The sequence below is a fragment of the Tyto alba genome, unplaced genomic scaffold, assembly GCF_018691265.1.
Source record: "Tyto alba isolate M040663 unplaced genomic scaffold, T.alba_DEE_v4.0 Super-Scaffold_2, whole genome shotgun sequence".
Classification (NCBI taxonomy): domain Eukaryota; kingdom Metazoa; phylum Chordata; class Aves; order Strigiformes; family Tytonidae; genus Tyto; species Tyto alba.
The window spans coordinates 31,923,282-31,936,082 of record NW_024881282.1 but is presented as its reverse complement, the minus strand read 5'-3'; the positions used below and the strand labels follow the sequence as shown (position 1 = coordinate 31,936,082).

Genomic DNA, 12,801 nt, shown 5'->3' with positions numbered 1-12,801 from the left:
AATTAAATACAACACTCAGAGGTATATGAACAATTATTTCTCCCTGTCATAGTCTGCAACTCACAAATCTCTTTTCACTCCTGTCCCATTTTCCCATAATTTTTGCCTAGATTCCAAGATGATTTCATGTTAACTGGAATAAGACCTGGATTAAAACCTCTGATCCCCACCTATCCATGAAAAAACTGCTTTGTTTTGCACAGACAATGCTACTCTTTTTTTTGTGCACGCTACAACCCTTGTATGTTACTAGCTACCAAGCTGCCCTTAAAAAGGAAGAATGGCTTGTTACATTTGGATAGGTTCTATGAAAAATAAATATATTTTTAAAGGCTAATGGCTATGAATATGGAGGGAGTAACCACAATGTTACAGTGGACTTTAGGTGAAATGGACCTTGCATGCCAATTACCTCAGCCATATAATTTCCTTAGTCTTATTTGTAAACAAGGCTAGTGAGTCCTGGTTGAATACAAGGACTTGCTTCCTTAGAGTAGCAAAACTTCAAAAGATTTGTTATGTGCTTTGTTTCAGTGTTGGGGATTTACTTAAATTACTTCCCATTTGCCTTTTTTTTTTTTTTTTTTTTTTTGCAGGATGCATTCATTTTCTTGTCTCTTCATCTGGGAACACAGTCGTTAATGAAGCCATAAGGGTGTGTGCATTCATTCGTAATGTCAATACAACAGCCTGAATGTTCCCCAGAGCCACAGCATCTGTCATGATGGGGATACACCTTCTCCCCCTGCTCTTAGTGCTGCATCCTCTGTATTCACATGCTGAGAGACATAAGGTGAGGTGGGAGGACAGCGTCCTTGTCCATCTGGTGGGAAAACAGTACCATGTGTTACAGCAGCATTAGTGGGGTCCAGAGAGAAAGAGCATGCTCGTGGATGTAGTTAGGCAAAGGGAAAGGGACGGGCCCAGGGTGATATGCATAGAGGAAAGTCTAAATGCAGACAATCAGCATCAGATTTGCCTCTTTTCAGTGATTTTGTTCTCCTCCTCATCACCTGCCAGGGAGGTAGAACTGGTTTAATCTGAGTATCACGGAGCCATACAAGACCTATGCCACAGCTTTCAGTGCCCAGCTCTCCCTCTGTGCCGGCTCCCCGGGGACCTTGCTGGTCTCTGATGACCATAATTCCTCACAACCCTGGTCCCATAAAACTTCAGGCATTCAGCCCTTGGATCTGGCAATTTATTTTATTTCCTCCTTGCATACCTTGATTCTCTCCATTACAGCCCTCTTCTGTACAAGCCAGACTGACCTGCTCCTCTTTTTAGACAGAGTGGCATGATCCTTCACCTGTATGAAAAAGCCTGTAACTCTGGGCTGCTTCATTCCTGCAGTTTTCTGTTTATGGCGGAACCGCTGCTTCAGCATCTGTCCCACACTGCGTAGCAGAAATTATTATATTGCTAAAATTTCTCTTCAAATAATGGAGATGGGTCATCATGGCTGATTCTGTGGACCAAGCCTGCATGTTGAGGGTGCTTCTGGCTACAGATGTCGTAGCTGGAGATCAGAACTTTTGGGAAAAGCAGAAGACTCCACTGTTCCCTGAACAGCTGCCAAGTGTCATCAGAGTTTGCAGAGGCTGGCAACAGGGCAATGCTGCCTGCAAAACTCCTGAGATGCCAGCTGGGCTAATGCCAACCTCATGACTGTGATGTGCCGTGATCTATGGAGCTGCTGCAAAAATAAGGGCAAGAGGTGACATGTGGAAAGGGCTCCAGACTCCCAAAGTTTGGAGGCATGGCAAGGGCAGTAAGAAGATGTATTGGTGTTGGGACCGGGTGAGGAAGAACAAAAGGTGCCTTGTACACCCACATGCATTGCGGAGTGCTATGTGTTGCGGGGAAATCGGTGGTGTTGCAGGACATTTTCTATGTTGCAGCTGTTTACACAGCAGGTAATTTGCAATGCTTTCAGGATCATGGGACCAGAGGAGATGATCTGGGTCATCACGTGCTGTTCCCTGCTACCGCTGGCCCACTGTCATTCAATCCCTATTGTAAACCGATCGGTCTTTATCTTAAAAGCAATCAAGTCTCATCCCCCAGCAACGTTTGCTGGGAGGCTGTTCCAGAATCTCCTTCCTCTGATGGTTAGAAACTGTCTCCTGATTACCAGCCTAAATGTATTCATGGTTAGCTTGCATCCATTTGTTCCTGTGCCAACATTTTCTTTTCGCTAATATAATTATTGTCTCTTGTTGCTGTTTTAGCTCTGATGTATTTATAGAGAGCCGTCATACCTCCTCTCAGTTCTCAGTTTGCTAGGCTAAACAAGGCATGCTCTCCTAGTTCCCTCCTAGCTGGTGGCCTCCTCCTTCCCCTCCCCACTCCAGCAGCCTTGCTTGCCTGAATTCTTCCCTGAAGCTAGGTGACTGGTAATGGGCACAATTTGCTCACCAAGGTCTTATACGCTGAGGCTAATACTTCCCTCTCTCTAGAGGGAATACTTATATTTTTTTGGTGAGAATAGAAGAGTATTTTCTTAAAACCTTTGGATACAACTTGCTGATTAGATGTTAAAAAAAACAGAAAGAGCCAGTCTGCATTATAATTTCCCCTGTAGTCACAGGGGGGATATGGCAAACAAGGAACATAATACAGCTTCTTCCCGTCCTTTTGGGGACAAGGACAGAGCCTGCTCAGATAGCTCTAGGTTTACTCTGCGACTGCAGCATATGTGATGTGGAGGAGGGACCGTTGTCTCAAGTAGGCAGCACTCTGATATTGCCTTTTAGGGTGGGTCACCACCAGCCCACTGGAGGCTTAGGGGTGCTGGTCATGGGAGGCCTGGAGCCGACCTTCATCTTGCGTTGTTTCTCCAACATGCCCTAGCTAATGCAGGGCTGCACTATCTTTCTTCTCTTCTTTCTCCGTTTTCCTCCCTACATTACTTTTTTCTCCTGATAGGGTGTCAGTGGATGCTGAAGATGCAGCTATGACCCTTTTCCTGCTTAAATGCAGATACCCCTTTTACCACTCTCCATGAACTGGTCAGCGGCCTGTTTGACCCACATCTCTCTGAGGTGATACTGGATTTATATTTAGATGAGTGCCAGTTTTAACTGTGTTAAGTAAAAATTAACTGTTTGCTACATTGTGCCAGACAGATCACAAGACCTGTAGCATTTGTAGATAGAATACAGGATGAAATTACAGAAGTAGGAACATGGGGGATGGTTATAACATTTATTAGAGAGAGGATATTTATCCTGGTCATTTGGCTTATGTGCGCAGGGGCACACATCATGGTGGAAAAACCTGGGAGTGCTGAGACTTTCTGGGAATCATCACTCAAAGGAAAGAGAAACTGTACTACATGGAGCCATCAACCCACCTTTCCCCAGCTATCTAAAAGCAACTTGGCCTTGAGGTAAATATAGCTGGTCAGGGATGCAGTGACTTTTTGTGTGGTTGCACTAGTGTTTGCTCACAAACAAGCCTCACCTCTCACGAGCTGAAGTAAATACTAACTCAAGCTCACATTTCTGGGCTACAGGAGAACCTAAAAATAAGGACCTGTGGCATTGTGACATGGTACAAGAGAACTATCTATCTAACTGTGAAGTCTGGAGTCTGGACCATGACTGAGCTAGTGCTGGTAAAGATGTAGGTGTGGTAGGCCTCTAAAATTAATTTTAACAATAATTTGTACCAAGTAGACAGAGTAGTCATAAAGTTGAGCTTAATTTTTTTGTGTGAAGGCAGTATTGTTCTGAAGTGTAAGTAAAAACATGGGGTAAACTTGCAATGAGAACATTTTTTGTGCAGTCCATGTCAAAACCCCATAGAAGTTGAGGTGCTCTGAGATGAATCAGAGTAGAAGCTCACTCAGCTCATAGCTCACTCTAACCATGCAACAATATTTTTAAATTTCTTCTTTTCTTCCTTTAATTGCTGTCCAGTTGGAAGTTGATGGTTTTCAACATTGTCTGGGGATGCTGAAGCTGTGGCGACCTGAGGAGCAGTTTTGACCAGGCTCCCAGTGATCCTCAAATCCTTACCATGTGCCTGGGACGTGTACTGATCAGTTGTACACTATAGAAGGGAGGATAAATTGTTCCCTCAAGAAGTGCTGGTCCCAAATAAGGCACACAGGTATGCATGCCTCACATTTATTTTGGTGAGAAACCTGAGGAAGAATTTGATGTTTTGTAGTTAAGGTTTCAGACTGGGGGAGTCCCAGACAAGAAAAAAAGGCTGTTGTTCGTTTCTGTGAAGGATATAATACTTAGTGTACTTACGTAGAGAGAAGTAGAGAGATTGTATCAGTGTACACCCCAGTCATAACTTATTTCTCTTTTTAACAGTACCAGCCTGCTAAGGCTATTGAATATCGGTGCTGCACTTGGATCACAGAAAGAATGGGATGTTTTATGGTCTTAGATTCAGTTCACGGTTAAATGTCTCAGGTAATGGAAGCTTTTACCACATCACTTGAGAGACCATTGTATTGTCTACTAGATTTCATAAGCAAGGAGTTTTTTATTTAGTTGAGCTGCTTGCTTTTTCTGAGGAAATAAATGACCAAATAAAAAGCAAATCTGAAAACCTCCCCCACTGAGTCTATTTCAGTTGTTGCTGTTTTCTTCACATTTTCCTCCTTGAAATGCATTAGTTTCCAGTTGAAGGAACCTGAAGAAAAGATGATTATTACCAAGAAATTTGCAAATTAGTGCAGCTCAAAACACCCCCACAGCAGTGTTCTAGTAAAATGAGTGAGGCTGGGCTAAAACCTCTATATATTTATTTGGATCATTCTATATTTGGATTTAGCAATCCTATTACCAAGCTGAAATTTAGGACTCTTTAGATACATCTGTCCTGGAAATAGCACTGCTAAATTATAAGCTCTGATAGGTGGGAGGATGAGTGTCTAAGATCAAACAAGGAGAAAAGCAACAGACATTCTTCCTTTTCTATTAAGTGCGTTTGCATATTTTCAGCACATTCAGCAAATGAATAGTTTCTGTGTATGGACAAAATTAGTGGTTAAAGAGAAGCAAAATGCACCAAGTATGGGATGTGGGATGTTGCAGTGCTATTATACAAATCGATGCTATGCCTACAGCAGGAGTTTTCAGTTCAATTTAGATCACCTCCAAAGGAGGAGAGGAGGGCGTCTGAGTCAGACCACCAGGATGAGTCTGTGCATGGAAAACTCCCATATAGAGAAAGATTGAAATGTTAGCGAAGAGATGAAGAGAAGGGATGGGAAATGTATGCCATATAAGGTACAGTGCAGGAGAAGATGTGACCACTAAACACTATTTTTTATGAAACAAGAAGAAAGGAGAGTTTAGTGGATAGAAAAAAAGACTGGTAAAAGGAAGCGTTCTTCCATATGACAAAAGGAGGCAGTGGAAATCCCTGCTTTCATGTTTCTTGGAGTCCAGGAGCGCAGCTTTAAACAAGGGTGGAAATTTCTGTGTTAACTCTAGTGTAATTACTGTAGTTGCAAATGCATTTTTATTTAAACATTGCTATTCTGGAGACCAGAGCCCTGCCATGTTCCAGAACAGAAGTCAAATTTGGATTCTGAGAACTTGTCAAGAAATGCTTCTGGGAGACAAATGATCACATAAATGTCAACTGAAGCATTTCTTAAATGTTCCTGCTCCAGTCATTGCCAGCAATAATGTCTCAGCAATATCTTTTGGGCTGAATGTGGATCTACACAACATTATGTTCATTATGTTCTGAAGACATCCAGCACTGAATTTTTCACCGTATTCCTCTCTTTACCACAGCTAAATTCGCAGTTTATGTACATATTATCCTGTGCTGCTAAGCTAGCGCTACCTGCCAAGATTTACAGCATCTTTCCTTAAGCTCATATGGCTACAAAAAATCACCAGATGGCAGCAGAGTCATTTCTGGTCTCCTCTTGCCCTGAACTGGTCACAGCTGCATGCTCTGGCGTGCTCCTTGTAGCCACAGTTCCCAGCTTTGCTGGGTATGCAAAGGGAGCTATACCTACTGAGAAAGTACTTGTCTCCTCATCAGCAAGAGATTTATTTTCTCCGTTTGGTGCCTCCACAATGTCTGGGTTTTAAGGGATGATATTCTCACTTTTTTTTTTTTTTTTTTTTTTTTTTTTTTTTTTCCCTCCAGATTCCTCGTTTTTCTCCAGAATTGTCCCAATATGTAGCTTGCAGACACTGATATATACACATGCACATGGTGTGTTCTTATGGTATGTTATATGCTGCCAAGGTAATGCAAAGTAACTAACTTAGCTTTGGCTAAGAGCAGAGACTGTTTCTGGAACCAGCAGAGGTTGACTTCATGGTTCAGGGATGAAACTGGGTAGTAGGAATCTTGTTAGTGGTGCTATTTGCTCTTCACCATTGTGATCAGTTTTGCTCGATAAATGCTGAAAGCAAAATGCTAAGAGGAGAGAAATACCCTGAAGGACTGCAAAATTCAGAATAATTTTGGTCTGGGACAATCCTCAAGTTTCCCAATTCTGGAATTTCCCATAAAAAGGAATAATTCCCAGGCAGTCTCCCAGCTACACCCATTAGACACTGAGGCTCCATAGCATCTTGATGGATGGATGCACAGACAGGAAAGCAGCTTGGCTGGTGATGTCAGTGTTGTTTTGCCTGCTTTCCCAAGAAACCTCACTGAACTTGAGCAGTCTCCAGGAACCATTCAGATGTCAGTGCCAAAACCAGGAGAAAGTTTTATCTGGTAGTCGGAATATGGACTCTCTCGGTCCAATAGCTCCTTCCCTGCCTGCTTCAATGACAAGCTGAGCTCTAGGGTGGGGGGAAGAGGGAAAGGTTATTTTAATTCTTCTGGCTTGCTTCTTTTAACAAAGAAAACAAAAAAAAAACCAACCCACACTTTTATTCCTCCTAGAAGAGCTCCTTTCAACTGAGTTTTAGGTCTGGAAATGGATCAAGGCAACTGTGTTCAAACCTACTGGAAAGGACATGGCTCTTGTCATAGATTTCAAAACCACTTTTACCAAACTCCTGCAAAATCATAAATGCTGCTGTGCTCAGCAAAAGGCAGATGAAGGCTTCTAAACTCAGGGTTATCAAACACTTTCCTGAATAGAGACTTCCAAGGTCACCTCCTACGTAACCTGTGAAATTGCTGATTTTTTTTTTTTTAATTGATACTGGGGATTGGTGCGTCTGGAAACTTTCACAAGACTAAGGACTTAATTCTTATTCCTACAGGTGTCCCTATTACAATTTGGTGGTTGAAAGAATCTCCAAAATTGGTGATATTCCACCCATTTTTAAGGCCTTTTTACATGGCCAGAGTTGTGGAAAGGTAGTAAGTAGGAAAGGAGACAAGTTTATGTATTTGCACACCCAGACACTCACACATTTAGGGCTGCAGACTTTCACTTCCTCATTCTCCCTCCTACTTAACTTTCTCCGTGCTGTGCTCCAGCAGGAATTGAAAGTTTGAAATAGACTTAAAGCAAAAATACATGCTCTCTTTTATTATGAGCATATTTCAAGGGGAAAATGGATTATACTTTTATTGGACTGAATGCGTTCAATTGCAGCAACTTTTATTATTTTGAAACAAAGTTCTGTTATTCAAACAAAAGGCTAAGTGTTACCCACCATGCCAACTCTAAGCATTTTCCTATAGCTCATTTTTAAAATAGCCTTTAGGATTTACTTGACTAAATCAAACCTCAGGAAGGAGAAGCTTGTGGAGGGAAAATCACTGCATTAGAGGTGATAAAATGAGAAATGAGAGAGACAAACATCAGTGCAAACTCATCAGCATCAGAATAAACTCAGAAATAGACATTCTACATTTCCATAATGCTGTCAGCTGCCACTACAGAGACAGGGATCTATTACCTCTGTTTATACTGCTGCTAACTTAATTTATAGCAATTTATTCTATGAAAGTAGACAGTAACTTGACTGGCTGGGAAAAAAAATCCCTTTTGTACTGAAAATAAAAATGATAATGCACATAATAGATTTCTGAAAGTAATTTGAATGGCCAGTTAAAACGCAAGGTGAGTTAGATGTATTTTTAGTAAATCTCAGCACGAATTACCTACTTTCATATGCGCATTTGTAGATGGATCGATAAAGGGCAGATATGGGACATTTACTTAGTAAGATTGGATGGGCCCAGGTTAGCTCACCATTTGCAGGCTTCTTTATTTTGCTGGGGTTACATGAGAGGAGGAGGCGAGAGCAGAAGTGGGCACAATGCCCTGAGGGCTGAAATCAGGTGCCTTTTCATGATCAGCATTGTGAGAAAATGATCTGATACAACTTTGTCCCGGCAAAAATGAGCAGCTCATGTCATTTCTGTCCAGATGGCGGAGAAGATAAGAAGCACCAAGCTTTCCACAGCTTTCAGTCTAAGGTGTCCGTGAGATATTTTGCAGGCAGACATCAGTATGTTCTGCTTTTGCTCCAAACCAGCTGACACAAGCCCTAAACTGGGGGTGTGTGCTAATGCCCATCCCTCGGTGCGGTATCTTAGCTCAGTCTCAGCCCTGTGCTCACCACCACTGCTCCATGTTGGCTCTGAAGCTGATTGCATCCTGTTAGATTGGCTCCAGAACAAGTTAGCATTGGTTGGCAAGACACTATGAAGACATAGCTGGAGACGCTGGGATCTCAGCCCTTTGGGTGAGATTGCATCCCAGCTTGTTAAAGCCCATGGCCTGGTTCAATCAGACCTGTTCTGCTCTCAGGCAGTTGTCCTCGCTCTCTTCATTCCCCGAGCAGCAGTCTGGGCCTTCTCCATAGCAAACAAGCCTCTTGGTGACAAGCTTGCTCTCCTTAAGTACCTTTCAGGCCCCTTAGAAGTAGTACATGAGCCTCCAGGGGCCCATAAACCAGAGGCAGAAAAGCATGGCTCTGGAAAGTCTGAAGGATATAATCATCAGCCTACAGGTAAACATGTGCTTAAATGCTTTGCTGATCAGAGATGGACTGCTGAACTGGGGCCTTGGGAGCTGCTGTGTGACCACAGTTATTCCCTTTACAACAAGAAGTTGATCTTCAAATTGAGGTGGAACATTTTTCTGTTGCAACATAACTTGCTTTTGCAGGGGAAAGGAAAAGGAGGAAAGGACAGGCAATAGTTTGTGGCAATCTCTGCTTGGGATTAAAATAGCTGTGAGCAGAGCAAAATTAGAAGTACTGTCGGTGCTGTGTGGGTACCACCAGGTTTGAATGAAGCAGGGGATGAGGTAGCTGAGAACTGAGCTGGATGGACCACGCCAGAAAAGGAGAAGTGTAACATAGAAACAGCAAGGTCTGCCGTATCTGATAGTGACTCTGCATGGAGAGAGGCATAAGAAGTTTGCACAATCCCTGTCCACCAGCTTTCTGGCTCCAGAGAGAAGAATCTCACACCTCCTGACAATTCCGTAAGCAAAAAGAAGCCCCTGTCCCATTTTGCACCACGGTGATCCCGCTGGCTCAGTGGCATCCCTGGTGTTTCCTGGGTGGTTGGGGGAGGTTGCTCTCATGTGGACCATCACTTCAGAACTGTGAGGACTCCCATGATAGCCCATGTTTCTCAGCCCAGCTTTGCCCGTGCCTCCCACCACTTGGAGGCCCCCAATGGCTTTCCCCGAGCAGGTTGTCACCACACCCTTACCTCCCATGGCTGTGGAAATCGCTGAGGTCTACGCTGTTGTGCAGGAGCAGCTCGGGGGAGGACTGACAGCACCCTCAGGCCCACAGGCAGCCTCTGCACGTTCCCCCTGTGGCATGGTAACCTACCAGGCGTACACAGAGCACCCACGCGAGTCCCATCTGAAGGCTCACAGTGTGGATAGTGGGAAAGGCCAATCCTGAGGGCAAGCTCACGGGCTGACATCTCTGAGATGCATCCCCGGCTTTGCCTGTGTCAGTGCCTTGGGATCAAACCAGTGGTTGGACTACTTCGTTGATGCCTGTGCTGCTTCAGATGTGAGCTTAGTAAAAATCGTTGCTGATAAAACAAAGATGGACTGTTCAAAAGCTAAACTAATTCTGCTTCGGGCCCAAAATATAGTCCCATATTTGCTACTATGAAGAAAATTTACTCTATCCAAACCATATCAGCCAAAACCAGCACAACCCCTTACTTTACTGCTATTGGGGGCTTATCCAGCTGCTAGCCACAGTCTTCCTGCTGAGGGACTGTGCTGTGTAATATTCCTGCTCTACTCGGGAAAAGAGGAGACAAGGGAAGAGTTGAATTTAGAAGGACTTTTGATTCAATATTTCAAATCTTTACAAAAGATGCTTGCAGGGGTCTGTGTAGACTCCTCATTCTAACTGAGAGTTTAGATTAAGAAAAGCAAGCTGTTGATTCATTGGCTCAGATCTTCAGTTGTGCAAAACAGCTGGGCATTGATTTGTAATAGGTGAGAGTCTAGGACAGTGTCTGGTAGTCCACATTATGAGTAAGCATGCAAAAGGCTTTATAAGAGTGCAAAAGAATAGTGGTTCTGGTCCATGTTGGTTTTTAGCTGTTTAAATACCACCCATTTCAGTGGGTGTCAGAGGATTAATAACTTTGAGGATCTACCATCTTGCACATCATTTAAAACCTCCTAATGGAGTAAGAGAGCACAGACAAGTTTTATGAGGTTCTGTGTACCTCAGTGCCCGTGACAGTCGTTCCAAATTCATACAGTCAGGCAGACAAAACTGGCATGTGCAACAATGTTGTGGGAAGGAAGGGAAATCTCATTGTGCGTGGTAAGAGATGACAGGTCTAAGCCATAGTGCCTTATGAAACAGGACACCAAACTGGCTGTGGAAAACAAAAACCAAGACTAGGCAGGATAAGGAGTGATGCTGAAGTAGTGAGTGTTGAAATGTGAAGGAGCAACATGCATGGCAGGTTGAAGACTTCTCAGTGTATAGTATGTACCAAAAAATCATTGTCTATGATTTCAAGCCTAATTGCTGCTTCTTGAGGGCCTCAGTATAACAGTTTATTATCAGTGTGAAAGCAAGGGCTTGCTATGAACCACGGTTAAATAAAGTTTTAAACTTTAAAAGCTTTGATCGTAGGTCTGATTTGTGTCTGCTTCAGCCCACTTACTTAATGTATACAATAGCTTGGGACAGCATTTTTGATTGTAATCATATATAAAGCTGGATTTTACTTCATTTGACCATCCATCACTGAGAAACTAAGAGTCAGTTAGCCATGCAATGTAAGGCATTCAAACATACCACGCTAGTCAGCCACGTGGCAGGTTACAGACAACAGCACACATTGCATTCAAATAGCTGCATTGTCAGGTCTGTGGAACTCCACAAGGTTTGCCTTCAAGTGCTGTTCTGCTCTGAATAGCAGGCTCTAAAAAACTCACTGTGTGGTTCCATGTTTATTGCATTGCTCTAGTCCTTATCAGATCACAGTGCTTAGAAGAAGATGCTTTCTTCCTTCTATATGCCAGCTGAAGGTGGGTTCAGAGAAGAAAGATGGATTGTTCTTCCATGTCAACTCAAAGAGGTTAAGTGATACATGAATGATTTCATCCCATTATCCTTTCCACTATGCTTGGGCAGCCCTCATTGCCTCACCCAATAACACTGCTGCTGGAACATTTGCCACAATATTTGCTTTTTATAGAAGCCAGCTTTGCCTTCCCTGCCCAGTGTCATTTAGGTTAAGACAATTAGCCCTGAAATGAATGGCTGCAGTGCTGTAAGCTGTGTTTCAAGGTAAGGCAGCTTGCAGGTCAGTTGGTCAGCTAAGAAGCTGTGGAATGGCCTCCTTCTTTTGATGTCTGTTCTCAAAGGTCTCTCCAGCCTCAGAGTCCCATGGCTGGGTGAAAAACACCAGAAGACACCAAAGGGTGCGCATCTGCTCGTGCTTGCATGAATCAAAATCCCTTGCTAACAGATGAGAGGAGAGACAAATGAAGTGAGACATTGGGTATTGAACACATCTGTCAGAAACATCTGTGAGAAAAGCTGAGTACAGTTTCACTGCAGTGTGATACGATCCTTTTTCCTTTTCAGTAGCTGCCAACTGGGCCTTCTGGGTCTCATCTAGTTTTCCTAAGTAGCTGCCTCCTATCCTTCCTCTTCTCCTTTCTCTCTCCTTCTTTTATGCAGTTTTTTGTCTTGGTTCATCAGGGTGGCGTGGATGGACGTGTGCTGAGATTTTGTCCCTGTGCTCAGAAAAGGGGTCTCCACAAGGCAGGGACAGAAGGGAGCAGGCAGGAGGAAAGGCTCCATGAGGTGCGAGCACTAACACAGCACGGTGTCCTTGGGGTTTGTGCTTTATAGAGTGGTAAGTTCCACCTCAAGGTCTTATGGTTGGGGTGTCCTCAGGTTTCTTCTTCCTTATGGATCCTTTCATCTCTGTGTGATCTAAGCTCAGTCCTGAAAGCTGTTTTTCAGCTGTGCTATTCAAGAATCTCTCCACCACTCAGACAGCTTTTGTTCACTGACTTGTTGGGACATAACAGTCCCTGACCCTCTTTGTCCAACCTGACTGGTATCACAGTCAGCCTGTTCAGAAGTCACTCGTGTGAAGGCAGGGGGACTGGAACTTGATGGTTTTATTAGCCTTTTTTATTATCCTTGTTTCCATGGGAAAGCAAGGTAATAAGTGCAGACCCAATGAGTTTTCCACCAACTAAGGAGATGGCTTATAACACTGGTGCATTTGGTTTCTTCTGACATGCCTGTGGGTCTCTTGATATACTCTGTAGACAGTCTGCTAGGAAATACTGGTAGTGAGCAATCTTTGCTTTTCCCAAGTGGTCTTCCCAACTGCTTGCTTGTTTTCTTCCTAATACACCTTGCAGCGAGGCCATGA

The 12,801-nt window shown here is 43.5% G+C and overlaps 1 long non-coding RNA gene across 1 annotated transcript; it reads left to right on the top strand.

Annotated features, from left to right (window-relative positions):
• The first annotated feature begins 3,072 nt into the window (after positions 1–3,072).
• Positions 3,073–4,540, top strand: LOC116962597. Its single transcript, XR_004407668.2, has 3 exons — positions 3,073–3,391; positions 3,924–4,116; positions 4,329–4,540. It is a non-coding gene; the product is annotated as an uncharacterized LOC116962597 (long non-coding RNA).
• The last annotated feature ends 8,261 nt before the right edge of the window (positions 4,541–12,801 follow it).